Source organism: Panthera pardus, unplaced genomic scaffold (genome assembly GCF_024362965.1).
Source record: "Panthera pardus isolate Hobbes unplaced genomic scaffold, ASM2436296v1 HiC_scaffold_1, whole genome shotgun sequence".
NCBI lineage: Eukaryota > Metazoa > Chordata > Mammalia > Carnivora > Felidae > Panthera > Panthera pardus.
Genome location: NW_026526654.1, coordinates 87,752,158 through 87,766,868, shown reverse-complemented (window position 1 = coordinate 87,766,868; position 14,711 = coordinate 87,752,158). Strand labels below are relative to the sequence as shown.

Here is a 14,711-nt window from a genome sequence, read left to right as displayed (position 1 = left end):
AATAAATCTATTTTTTCTATAAATCTGTTTTTTTAATTTTTATTTGAATTTTAGTGAGTTAACATGCAGCACAATATTAGTTTCTCAACACTCCCATACATCACCCAGTGTTCATCACAACAGGTGCCCTCCTTAATCCCCATCATCTAGTTCACCCCGCCCCCCCGCCCCCATCCAGTCTGGTAGCCATCAGATTGTTCTCTATAGTTACGGGCCTGTTTCTTGGTTTGCCTCTCTCTCTCTCTGTCTCTGTCTCTGTCTCTCTCTCTCTTTTCCTCTTTGCTCAATCTAGTGTGCACTTCGTACTTATAGGACATTCCAATTTGAGTGCTAAATTTTCACTGGAAGTGTTTGAGCCACATTTTAAGCCCATAAAATTTATAGTTGAAAAAGTAGATTCATAGACTCACGTTGTTCCACAGGTACCTAAAGTTTTCTACAACTTCACAGAGTGCCACTTTTTAAATTTCAGCGAAAACTAATCAGTTACAATTATAGTTCCTCAGTCTCACTAGCTGCAGTTCAAGCGTTTTGTAGTTACACGTCCCCAGTGGCTGCCGAATTTATCCGCGCGGGCCTGCGGTCTTTCGGCACAAGCAGTTCAGGCGATGAAAGTGAAGAAGACTGAGTGATACCCATTTGGACTGTATATTTTAAAAGGGGGAAAAAAATGAGGAAAATAAAAGTATTTCGGACCTTATCCCCCCCTCCCCAGAAAACAGCAAGGCACAATTTAATTATTTTCGCTTTTATATATTAGCCACAGATAAAGTAAAAACTTCAAAGTCGGTCTAGTATTCACCATTATACTTTTAAAAAGTTTATTATCCCTTTGAGTATAAAATATTTGCTTTTGGATAAACAAACTTTGTAGTTATTTCTTTTAAAGATACAAAAATGTCCTAATAATAAATAGCCTGGATCTTTGCAATTTTATTTCCGAGCCCTGGGCTGTGGGCTTATTGCAGGCTATAAAAACTGATATGGGGTAACTTTGAGCCACAGATGTCCTGCTAACTACAATTCCAGTGACATTTAGATACACACGTTGCCAACGGAAATTTCTTAGTTTTCCTCCACAAGCATCATAACATGGATTTGCACTGCACCTACGTTATTTATATCCCTGAATTAGGGGGATATAATATGGTTTTTAACCCAAATAATTTATTTCAGTGTGATCACACAAAGTGAACACTTGCATAGCACATACAATAGCACCCACGCTCACCTAGGAACGTGACTTGTTCAAGGCTGTTTCTTCCTCCTAATCCCCCTTGAATGTTGTATTATTATCTTTCTCGTTTACAGATGTGGGAACCATGACCCAGAGAAGCGAGGGCTGTCGCCCAACGGTACTCCCGTTGGTACTCCGGAACCCAGGGGTCTGGTCTCAGTGTCCACATCCATCCACTATATTCCCTATCGCTTCACCATAAAGGTCTTTGGCCCAACCTCTTGACAGTCATGTCCTGAAGTCAGCTTGTTTCTTTGGAATGACATGTCATTTCAGTTGCTGGTCCCGTTATTCCAGGAAACATAAGCACAGCTAATCCATACGGAACATGTCTTAACTCAATATACAGTCTTTTTATTTTTTTAAATATAATTTATTGTCCGATTGGTTTCCATACAACACCCATTGGTCATCCCAACAAGTGTCCTCCTCCCTGCCCATCACCCGCTTTCCCCATCAACCCTCAGTTTGTTCTCAGTGTTTAAGTCTCTTATGGTTTGCCTCCCTCCCTGCCTGGGACTTGTTTTTTTTCCCTCCCCCTCCCCCATGGTCTTCTGTTAAGTTTTTCAGGATCCACAATGAGTGAAAATATATGGTATCTGTCTTTCTCTGCCTGACTTATTTCACTCAGCATAATACCCTCCAGTTCCATCCACGTTGCTGCAAATGGCCGGATTTCATTCTTTCTCATTGCCAAGTACTATTCCATTGTATACACAAACCACGTAGAGTCTTGACGCCAAGATTCCTCTTAGCCCAGCCCACATCACAGTTACTACAATGGCCACGAGTTCCAGCACGGGGGTTTCAACCACCTGAGCAGCGCATCTTTGTAATCAGGGAAACAGCAGTGTACAAGACACTTTGAAAATCTTTTCACTAGCTCTGGATTTAGGAGTCTCACTTCAATATTAAGATATACATGAAACTCTCCTGCCTCCTGACCTCAAGGTACTGGAAGTACCTTGAATTTGACTCATACTGAAAGTAATCTCTTGCTCAGTGGCCTTTTTCTATCACCAATAAGCTTCTGTTTGCCCTTCCTGGAAACAGATCTCGATTTTGACTACTTTTTAGATATTGGCTATTAATGCATATGTAGATGACAGTACAGCCTATTTGTTAACCTCAAACCAATGGTTTATATTTCTCTAAAATGAGACAGATGGTGATGAGCTTTTTCCTTAAATTCCGGATAGCAATAAATTATTGACCTTTTTTGTTTTTTGTTTTTAACTTCATGATCCTGTCAATCACTGACAGTTGAATAAATACCTCTAAAAACCCAGTGCTTCATAGATTTGCATTTTTTTAAGCCACATCTTTCTCTGCCCTCTATTTTTAATGGGTTTTTCCTTTCCTTTCTTTTTTTTTTTTAACGTTTATTTATTTTTGAGACAGAGAGAGACAGAGCATGAACGGGGGAGGGGCAGAGAGAGAGGGAGACACAGAATCGGAAGCAGGCTCCAGGCTCCGAGCTGTCAGCACAGAGCCAGACGCGGGACCCGAACTCAGGAACTGTGAGATCGTGACCTGAGCCGAAGTCGGAAACTTAACCCACTGAGCCACCCAGGCACCCCAACTTTACATTTCTTTAAAATCTCAGCATAAGTCAGGACGCCTGAGTGGCTTAGTCGATTAAGTTTCCGACTTAGGCTCAGGTCATGATCTCACGGTTCTTGAGTTCGAGCCCCACTTAGGTGCTCTCTACTGTCAGCACAGAGCCTGCTTCTGGCCCTCTGTCTCCCTTTCTCTGCCCCTCCCTTGCTTGTGAGCCTGCACTCTCTCTCTCTCTCTCTTATAAATAAATAAATAAATAAATAAATATTTAAAAAAATAAAATATCAACATAAGTCAATATTTCAAAAAATGATATTTAGGCCAAGTGACATTTTAACTGTCATTGTTTTGTCTTTGATCCAAATAATCTGTGTTTTCTTTGTTTTCCCTTTTGCCTATAATCCTTCCACATGGTTCAGTCCTCCAATCGTGAAAGTGCATGGGTGCGCGGGTGTCTCTGATGGGTGTAAGTGATGGACAGGAAAGGCCCAGGGGGTCGGTGGGGGAGAGGAGACGGTTGCTTTACCATGATACAATAACACACTATGGGTCTATGCTTTCTTGAAACTATTCCAATTAAGGTTTCATGCTCACCCACCATACTCTGGAATCACCAAATCTTCCCCCAAATCTTCCTGTGGCCCATCCAGTAATTGATATGAATCCTCACTACTCACCTTCTCAGCAATATTTGACCAAGTTGATCACATTTCCCTTTAAAATGTGATGACTCAGTTTATAGGACAACTTACTTTCCTGGTGACTTTTTTGCAGTCACCTTTGCTACTCAAGATTCAGACCTATTATTTCGTCCCATCATATTTATTTTGCAGGTGATCCCATGCAATCTTATGCTTTCAATATCAACCATTCACTGATGCATCTCAGATTCTTATGTCTAGCCTTAGCCTTGAGCCTGAGACCCACTCTTAAATATACAGCTTTCTACTGAACATCTTCGCTTAGATGTCTTGAATTTAATACATCCAATACTGATTCTTGATTTTCCTCCTTAATCTGCTCCTCCAATTTTTTTGTGTTTTAGTAAATAACAGTTTATGCAGTTGTTTGAACACTTAGCAATCACTTTTTGTTCACTCTTTCATCAATATTTCATCCCCAAAGCACATCTACCTAACTGATAAGAAGATGCTGACAATGTCAAACTGATAATTGTCTTAGCTCAGGCTGTCACAACAAAGTGCCATAGACTTGGTGTCCGAAACAATACAAACCAACTTTCTCATAGTTCTGGAGGCTGGATTCGAGGAGCTGGCAACATAGGTTCATCCTGCAGTCTTTTTTCTTGGGCTGTAGGTAACTGCCATCTTGCTATATGCCCACGTGACACACATCTTTCTTTCTGCATATATGAGAAACAGAGCAAGCTCTCTGGCATTTCTTTGTATAAACACTTAACCTAATGACAACCCCACTCTCATGACCTCTCCTAAACTTAATTACCTCCCAAAAGCCCTACTTCCAAATATCATCACACTGGAGATCATCATCATATGAATCTGTGGGGACACGAACATTAATCCAATATAGTCACATATGAGTCTCACGACCACCATTGAGTTTCAGTGCCTCCTTTGCGACACCCTAGATCAAACACCATCATCTCTCTCTCGAGTGCAGTGACACCCTAATTGGATTCTCATATGTCCCTGTTGCTACTTTCCAGACTACTTTCCATAAAGCGTCCAGAGAAATCTTTTAAATTAATTGTACATTTTAATAGGCGATTCTGGTACAGGGTAGCCTCCAGAACATTTGGTTTTGTCAATAGCCATGTTTTTTCTCTCATCACGAGAACCACAAATTAGAGAGTCTGAGAGCTTAGAGGCACACGTCTGTTTGTCATTCGGAGGTGCAATGAGGCCTTCTTTGAACTGTTCTTAAAAGTCTAGGTCATCCTATTCCAACTCCCTGTGAGGTGCTAAAGCTGTATAATAAAACGTTGATCTGCTCTGCTGGGGGAAAAAAAACAATGGATAATATTGCTGGCCATATCTTACCACAAAACAGAGTCATTAAACTTGCAGCTTAGTAAAATTCATGGAAAACTTAAGTCTTAAAAAGCAGCAATACTAAAAGCTAAACAAATAAGAAATATTGAGGTATAAATGTCACAAAAAATGATCAAGATCTGTACCTTTGAAAACTAAAAATACCAATGAAAGAATTCACAGAATATGTAAACAAATATAGAAATGTACTGTATATAACCAACAGTCCCTCCTTATTTGTCCCCAAAAACCACAGACCTAGGCAACATTTCACATAAATGGAACCATGTTGTATGTGGTCTCTTGTGACCGATTTCTTTCACTTAGCATAATGTTTTCAAGGTTCGTCCACATAGCATGTACCAATATTTCATTCCTCTTTCTTGGCAAATAATATTCCATTATATGAAAATACCTTGTTTATTTATCACTTGATATATATTGGGGTTGTTTCCACATTTTGGCTATTATAAGTCCTAGTATAAGCATGCACGTTTGTGTAGATATATGTTTATATTTCCATATCTTGATTATAGCCTGGATGGGTATATAGTGGCATATCGTTGTGGTTTTGGTATACATTTCCTGAATGACTAATAATGGTGAGCTTCTTCTTAAGGGCTTATTGCCCATTTGCACATGTTTGGAGAAATATTTATTTAGGTCTTTGGGTTATTGTGCAATTGCTTCATTTTTCGGTAATTGGTAGAGTTCTTTATGCATTGTAGATATAAGTCTTTCAGCATACATGACTTGCAAATATTTTTCATTCTCGGTGTTTTCTTTTCACTCTCTCGATAGTATTCTTTGAAACACAAAAGTTCTAAATTTTGATAAAAGACAATTTCTCTATTTCTTTTTTGTCGCTTGTATTTTTGGTATTATATCAAAGAAAAGTTTGCCTAACTCAATGTCACAAAGATTGATCCTATCTTTTCTTGTAGGAGTTTCATAGTTTTAGCTTTGCATTCAGATATATGGCCTATTTTGAGTTAATTTTTGTCTATGGTGTGAACTTGGGATTCAACTTCATTCTTTTGCAGGTGGATGTTCAGTTGGCCCAGGCCAATTGTTGGAAAGATTGTTCTTTCCCTCCCTGAATCTTCTTGGAACCATTGTCACAAGTCAACCAAGCATAAATGTAAGTTAAGGTTTATTTGTTGACTCTCAATTCTATTCCATCAACCCATATTTCTAGCTTTACACCAGTAACATACTCTCTTGAAAACTGTTGCTTTGTCATAAGTTTTGAAATCAGAAAGCGTGAAACCTTCATTTTTGTTCTTTCTTAGTTTGTTTTGGCTATTCTGGGTTCTTTCCCTTTTTACAAAATTTTATTTGAGAGAGAGAGAGAGAGTTAGTGAAAGTGGGGAAGAGGGGCAGAGGAAGAGAGAAAGAGAAGGTTCCATGCTCAGTTCAGAGCTAGACCCAGGGCTTGATCCCACAAGCCGTTATCCATTATTCCATTATCTGGGATAATGGCCTGAGCCAAAATCAAGAGTCTGAAGCTCAACCAACTAAGTCACCCAAGCGCCCCAGCTTCCTTCCTTTTCTATATGAAATCTAGGTTCAGCTTGTCAGATTCTGCAAAAATCCTGGCTGGTATTTTGTTAAGAATTATGATGAATCTGTATATCAATTTAGAGAACATTGCCATCTGAGCAATAGTAAGTCTTTTGATCTATGAACATGGGCTATCTTTCCATTTATTTAGGTTTTCTTTAATTTTTCAGGAATACTTTGCAGCTTTCAGAGGATAAATTTTTCACTCCTTTGGATAATTTTATCTTAAAATAAATTTCAGAAACAAAATACCTAAGAAAAAGAAATAAAGTATTTTATACCATTAACGCTATTATAAATAGAATTGTTTTCTTATTTTAATTTTCAGATCTTTCATTGTTAGTTTAGAGAAATACAATTGATCTTTGTATTCCAATATTGTACCCTGTAATGTTACTAATTTGTTTATTAGTTCTATGATTTTTGTGAATTCCTTGGGATTTTCTATATACAAGATCATGTCAACTATGGAGTAGAGATAGTTTTGCTTCTTCCTTTCTAATTGGGACGACTTCTTTTCTTTGTCTTTTTGTCCGGGTAGAATCTTTTGTAGGAGCTGGAATAGAAATGGTGAGAACAGACATCATTGTATTGTTTCTTATCTTAGGGGGAAGCATTGAGTCTTTCACAAAAAGATGTTTGCTGTGGGCTTTTCATAGATGCCCACAGGTTAAATTTGAATTTATCAGGTTAAATTCATGTTTTTTGAGATGATAGTGTTTTTGTTATTATCCTATTGACAAGATAGATTAATTTATTTTCAGATATAAAAACACCTTGCATTCTTGGGATTAATGTCACTTTGTCATGGTGTGTAATACTTTTTATATGTTAGTAAATTAAATTTGTTTGTATTTTGCTGAGGATTTTTTGTATCTATATTAATAAGAGATATTGTCTACAGTTCTTTTGTTTAATGTCTTTGCATGATTTAGATATGAGGAGAATATTGACCTCATAGAATGAGGTAGGAAGTGTTTCAATTCTTTATTATTATTATTTTTTATTTTTTTAATGTTTATTTATTTTTGAGAGAGAGAGAGAGAGAGACAGAGCATGAGCAGGGGAGGGACAAAGAGTGAGAGAGGGAGCCATAGATTCCAAAGCAGGCTCTGGGCTCTGAGCTGTCAGCACAGAGCCCGACGCAGGGCTCAAACCCACGAGCTGTGAGATCATGACCTGAACTGAAGTCGGACGCTCAACCAACTGAGCCACCCAGGCGCCCCTCAATTCTTTATTTTTTGAGCCTTTGTAAAGAATTGGTATTAATTCTTCTTTAAAAGTTTCATAGAATTCACCAGTGAAACCATTTGATACTGGGCTTTTCTTTGTGTGAAGTCTTTTGACTGTTAATTCAATTCTTGTGACACTTGCTTAGTTGTTATACTTTCCTTGTTATTCCGGGTTTTTATTTCTTCTTGAGTCAGTTTTTATAATGTGTTTCTTGTAGGAATCTTTCCATTTCATCTAATTTATCTAATTTGTTTGCCTACCATTGTTCATAGTATTTTTTATCATCATGTTTCTCTAATGTCTGTATTGATGTCTCCTATTTCATTCCTGGTTTTAGTAGTTTGAATTTTCTTTTCTTTCTTTTTTGGTCAATCTAGCTGAAGGTTTGTCAATTTTGTCAATCTTTGTGAAGAACCAACTTCTGGTTTCATTGATTTATCTATTAATTTTCTATCTTGAATTTCATTTATTGATGCTTTAACCATTATCATTGCCTTCCTTCTTCTTTCCTAGGATGTTATTTGGTATTTTTCTAGTATCTTAAGATAGAAATTTAGGTTATTGATTTGAGATGTTTCACGTATATACACGTACGCATTTACACCTATAAATTCCCTTCTGAACTCTGCTTTAGCTGCATCCCAATGTTTGGCATGTTGTGTCTTTATTTTCATGTATCTCAAAGTATTTTCCAACTTCCCTTATTTTTTTTCTTTGATTCATTTATTATTTAGGAATATGCTATTTAATTTTTATATATTTGTGAATTTTCCAAATTTCTTTCTGTTATAAATTTCTAATGTTATTCTATTGTGGTCAGAGAACATATTTTGTATGATTTCAATCCTTGTAAACTTAATGAGTTGTTTTGTGGTCTACTATATAGTCAATCCTGTAATTCTATGTACACTTGAGAACAGTGTGTATTGTGTTGTTGGGTGCAGTGTTCTATAGATTTCTGTGAAGTTTGGTTTATAGATAGTGTTGTGCACATGTCCTATTTCCCTGTTGATCTGCTTAGTTTTTCTATCCATTATTCAAGTCTCCAACTATTATATCACATTATCAGTTTTTGTCTTTACTCAGACTTTTTCATATATTTTGAGGATTTGGTATTAGGTGAATATAACATTATAATTGTTATCTTTTCCTTATAGATTTTTAGCTTTCATCACTATAAAATGTACCTTTTCATCCCTTCTATCCATTTATTTTCAACCTATTTGTCTTCTAATGTAAAGTGTATACAGCACAAGTTAGATCTTATATTTTCTAAACTGAGTCTGACAATCTTTGCCTTTTCATTCAATTTTTCATTCATTCGCATTAATTTTTTTAAATGTTTATTTATGAGAGAGAGAGAGAGAGCAGGAGAGGAGCAGAGAGAGAGGGAGACACAGAATCCAAAGCAGGCTCCAGGCCCCAAGCTGTCAGCACAGAGCCAGATGCGGGGCTTGAACTCACAAACCAGGAAGGAGATCATGACCTGAGCTGAAGTCAGGTGCTTAGCCTATTGAGCCACCCAGGTGCCCCTCAATTTATTCACATTTAATGTTATTATTGATATAGTTGCATTTACTTTTCACATCTTACTTTTCGTTTGCTATGTGTGTCATGTTTTTTTATTCCTATTTTTTCCTTTCCCGCTTTCTTTTACATTAATGAATATTTTCTAGGGTAACGTACTAATTCCTTTAATTATTTTTCAATCTGCATTTTTTTGGTTATTTCATGAGTAGTTGTTCCATGGCTTACAATATACTTCCTAATTAATTAATATTAAATTCAGGCTTCCACTAATTTAATTCCAGTATGTTATAGAAACATTACTTCTCTGTACTTCTATTAACTCGTCCTATTTTCTGTGCTATCATTTATTCATAACATCTGTGTATGTTAAAGGCCCAAATATGCATTGGCATAATTATTAACTTGAATAATTGTATTCCCTTCAGGGAAAGAGAACAAGCATATGTGTATAGAGTTTGTTGTATTAACCTTGTTATTTTCCATTTGTTCCTGTAATTTCACTACACCGTGTTGTGTCATTCCCTTTAACACAGCTTTCCTCCCACCCATCTGTTTTGTACTGTTATTGTCAAGATGTTACATATCTGTATTTTAGACGTCCGATTCCCTACATATTACTTGACATTACTGCTTTTGAAATAAGTTAATAGAAGAAGAGAGAAATATATAATTATATTGTTTTTAGAATTACCTTAGTGATTACCATTGGCTGAACTCTTTGCTTTTCATGTAGATTTGAATTATCCTATGGGGCCTCTTGCTTTCAGCTTAAAGAGCTTGCTTGATAAAGTGATATGCTTCCAATAAATTCTTTGAATTTTTGTTTCTGGAGAGAGAGCACTGTCAGGTTTCCAGGTACCACTGCCAGACAGGCTTAGATAAATAACCCCAGATCCACTGAGGTTACCAAAGGAAGCATAACCATTAAGGACGATGCACCCCCGCATACGAAAGGCAGAAAAACAACCCAGAAGAAAGATAGGTAAAACAGAGAGGGGAAGGTAATCTACAGACTAAAATCTGAGAAATGGTAAACTTTGGGCAAACAGGAGAATGTCGATGTAAACGTAATACGTGTGTGCTGATGGGACAGGGTGTTTGCTGAGGTCATTTATATCGAGCAGAATGAATCTGGAAGAATCAGTGGGACATAGGCTACCAGACAGTATTTGTAAAGGTGAACAGGAGTCTGCATCCTAAAACCACCCCAGTAGGAACAGCAAGGTCAGCAATATGATGTCATTTGTAAATCCCTTCAAATCATTTTCCTGGTCATTGTGACACTATTTTTGTCACTTTGTTGTTTTACGTAAAGGAATGACAGAGATTTGAGCTTAATCATCTAGCTACTAAGAGGTCTATAAACACATGAGGTGTTGCATTAGGCTTTTTATCTTCACCTACCAGGTATTTACGCCAATCTAAGCAGTCTTCTGAGCGAATGAATCTAACCCATCAGACACGGGTATGTCAGAGGGCAGGGAGGGAAAGAGGCGCGAGAGAGCTGGCAGTTACGGATAACTTCAAAGTTGTTGGCATAAACAAAGGAGTGGCCGAATGTGACAATTACTGGAATTGGGACACTGGGGAGGACAAGGAAAATCATATTGGGAGAAGAAAAATCTGTCCAGAGTCCATTCGGACTGTTTTGAGAATTTACTGAAATAAATAATAACGCAAAGGGGCCTAATCCAAATATTGATGGTGATGATTGATTGCTACCTTGCAGCCATGGGCTTCCCCCGTACAAATATTTTGAAACCATTTGTATTATGCTCAACTTCATATTAAACACTGCCAAAATGTTTCTAGCTGTCTAGCCTATGTTTTGGCCCTAAATATAAATGTGAATGCTAATTCTTTTATACTCCTTGGCATCTCAGTCTTCAGTTTTTTCTCATTTCGCTGGGATAAACATAGCCGAGTGTTTTCTTCCAAAATACATCTACAGCACATCCAAGGGTTTTCCTACCGACATATTCCCAGAACACTGAGCAAAAACTAAAAGATGGAGTATAAACAAAAGCATGTCTATTTATAAAAATTGAACTTGAGATTGAACAGAGGAAGAATGAGTCAACACCACTCGCCATCAACAGATGTTAGAGGTCACTGGGGTTGTTGTTGTTGTTGTTGTTTGGTAAGCTCTGTCAGTTGTCGTTTTTAACTTTAGTGAGCATGAGATTCACCTGGTGGCCTTCCTACACGAAGATTTCCTAGGACGCCCAGAAAATCCGGTTCAATAACTGAATAAATCCCAGGGAACTGCCTTGTTAGCAATAATCAGAAAATAATGGTGAGATGGTGTTGCCCGTGGATCACACGGGGAGAAACCGTCCATCATTTTGGTTGTTCTTATTTGGCGTGCTTTCTTTCCCTCTCTCTGCCTACTTTCGAAGATGACAACTGTCGGTAAGATTAAGCACCCCGCGATGCCTAATGCCACAGCTGTGAAAGGGTACTCGCCTTCGCTGCATGTCTGTCGATGCCAGACTCCTCCTGCTGTTGTCACTGGTCCCACGGAACACTCTAGAGCTGCCTTGAGGCTAACACAGCTGCCTCACAGAGAAAGGAACTGAGACATGTTTCTAATTAGACAAATCTGATGACCAGTTATTTTGAAAACATTTCAGAAGCTGTTTACCAGAGGACATGTACAGATTTAAATTTGACTTGATGATCTGTGTTCAGGGGAGTGTATGTCAAAGCCACATATTACATAATTGCTTGAGATTTCCTGCTGTGTCATTCAGCTATGTCTTCCTTGTAGAAGGCTTTTCTGGAGAAAAAATATTGTCACGACCTCAATTTCCCTTTGTCTTATGCCTTATTGGTGGAGCGCTCTAAAGGTTATAGGTATCGGAATTACAAAATTGGGATTGTGTGAGAAGAAACACACTAGCCTTGGGAGGTTGCAGGCACTGGACGTGTCCTAAGATTTGAAGACGTATCTGAGCTGTTATGTTGGAACTCTCCAACCCACCGGAAGCAGGAGTAGATAGTAACTTCTGGAAAATGGAAAGTAATTTTAAAAACCATCAACTTGTGATCAAATGGGCTTTACAAACCATCTTTCAGAGTTTAACTTCCTTTTCATTGAATGTAAATGCTTCCTGAAAATTGATATATGTTGCAGCTTTCTTGGGTGACACGGGACACAGCTAATTAGAGTTCTGAGGGGAGATAGTCATGACTCTGACACTTAAAGAGATGATACTCACCATTTTTTCTTCGGTGGAAATGGGAGGAGGAATTCCTAGAGCTAGGAGGGAACATTCACAATCATTTCGAGAATACTGGGAAACTAGCTAATAATTCTTTTTCTTTTTTTTTCAGTTTTATTAAGCTACAATTGACAAATGAGATTGTAAGATATTTGAAGTGTACGATGTCTTCTTTGTCCATTCATCTACCAATGGACACGTATTTACATATATCAGTCAGCCATAAAAAAGAATGAGTTCTTGCCATTTGTGACAAGGATGGACCCAGAGGGTATTATGCTAAATGAAAGAAGTCGAACAGAGAAATTCCAATCGATTTCACTTATATGTGGAATCTAAAAAACAAAAAACAAGCAAACAAAAAAAAACAAATGAACAAACAAACACAGAATCAGAATCATAAATAGAACAAATACCAGAGGGGAGGGGGTTGGGAAGATGGGCAAAATAAGTGAAGGCGTTTAAGAATTCCAGTTATAAAATAACTTCAGTTATAAAATAAATGAGTCATGGGAATAAAAAGTGCAGCATGGGAAATGCAGTAAATGATGTTGTAATAATATTGTATGGTGACAGATGGCAATTAATTACTTATCCTGGGGAGCATAGCTTAGTGTATAGAATTGTTGAATCCCTCTGATTCTAATCACTGTGCTCTAATCACTCTGAAACTAATATAACATTGCATGTGAATTAGATACTTCAATAAAATAAAAGAATAGATAATAAAAATTTAAACATAAAGTATATAACGCGACAACTTGATGTTATGCATACGTTGTGTGCACATACATTCACATTCCTTTCAGAGAAAGGTTTTTAAGCGTCAAGGGTTTGTCTTGTTTATTATTATTTTGGTACTCTGGTGTGTAGTTGATATTCAATAAATAATGAGTGAATTAAATTTCCTAATTATTAGATTATTTTGATTGCCCTTCTCTATGAAAATATTTCTATGTGTTCATCATTTATCTTATATTTGAGCTTACTCTGAGTGCTGCAACATATCATTTTTTTAATCAACGTTTTTTTTTAAACATGCATTCTAGTCTTTCTCGAGCTCCCTTTCTAGCTGGGACTAGGATAGAATCTAGATGGAGAGAAAAGCAATACATAAGATAAGCAGCGAATTTCATATTATGGTAGAAAGTGGTCAGTAGTATGGATGAGGAAAAGAATACAGGGGAATCCAGTGAGGGGAGCCAAAAGCACCAGGCTGAGGAAAAATGAGGAAGCAAAGACTTGAAGGAATTAGCCATGAGCCATGTGAGGGAAGGACATTCAAGGAAGAGGGATTTGCTGATGTAAAAGCTCCAATGTAGCAGGGTACCTGGTGTTTCAGGAGGAGTGAGGAGGCCAGTGCAGCTGAGCAGGGTGGAGTGGGGGAATAGTAGGAATCTGGGGGGTATCATTCAGGGTCCTGTAGAATTGGCGTGCGTTTTTTCCCCCTCAAATCCCTGAGAACTCTACGTTTCTGTGCTTCACCCCAGCTGCTCTGCCAAGAATAGACTGTAAAAGCAGATTGACCAGTTGTGAAGTTACTGCCATATTCCAGGTGAGATGTGATGGGGACTGTCCCGTAGGTAGGCGTAGAGGCACCGGCATGAAATGGTCAGGATCTTTGCTTTTGGCCATGACGGTTAAGTTTTGATCAGCCTAACCATAGCGGAACACTATCAAAAGATGATAAAATTGAAACCACAGCCACAATCTTCCGAAGGCCCCAGAGAACGGTCAAGGTACCTACAACTTGAGTGACCAAGAAGCTTAGAGCAGGAAAATGGCATTGAGGTGAGTCTACCGGGGCTCACCGCTTCTCTCATCCAGGTACCTGTCAATATATAAGGATGAGAGTCTGAGAGGATAAGGTGAGAGCAGTGAGGACATTTCAGAACTGCAGAAATTCCACAGATATGGGGAGACGAAGGTTGAAATCTAGAGATACCAAGGCAGCCCGGATTTGAGAAGGGTAAAGCCAGACAAAAAGGTAATCGCAGAAAGCCAAGTCTGTTATTTTTCATGGAAGCATTTGCTGATTCTTAAGTTAGATGGGGGTGAGGGGAGATGGCAGGTGAGAAGCCAAGGAGTCAAGCAGAACTAAGGTGACAATTCCATGCAAATCAAAGCATGTAATTCAGCATTTGGCTGAGAATGCAAACACCAAAGTTCAGGACAAGATAAAGAGGAGGGGTCATGTAACACTGCGGGGCTTTCAGATTGTTAGGGAAAAATCTGTTATATGATGGCCAACAGGACTGATAAGGGAATTTCAGTCCCTGCCTGAAGACTTCCCTTCTGGGTTCTTGTTCCCACCCTGCTTGCCTCAGGTGCCAAATTACTACTAATGATGAA

General features: G+C 38.0%; 1 long non-coding RNA gene across 1 annotated transcript; it reads left to right on the top strand.

Annotated features, from left to right (window-relative positions):
* Nucleotides 1-2,078: 2,078 nt before the first annotated feature.
* Nucleotides 2,079-10,637, top strand: LOC109265854 (uncharacterized). Its single transcript, XR_002079380.2, has 3 exons — nt 2,079-2,188; nt 5,853-5,950; nt 10,543-10,637. It is a non-coding gene; the product is annotated as an uncharacterized LOC109265854 (long non-coding RNA).
* The last annotated feature ends 4,074 nt before the right edge of the window (nt 10,638-14,711 follow it).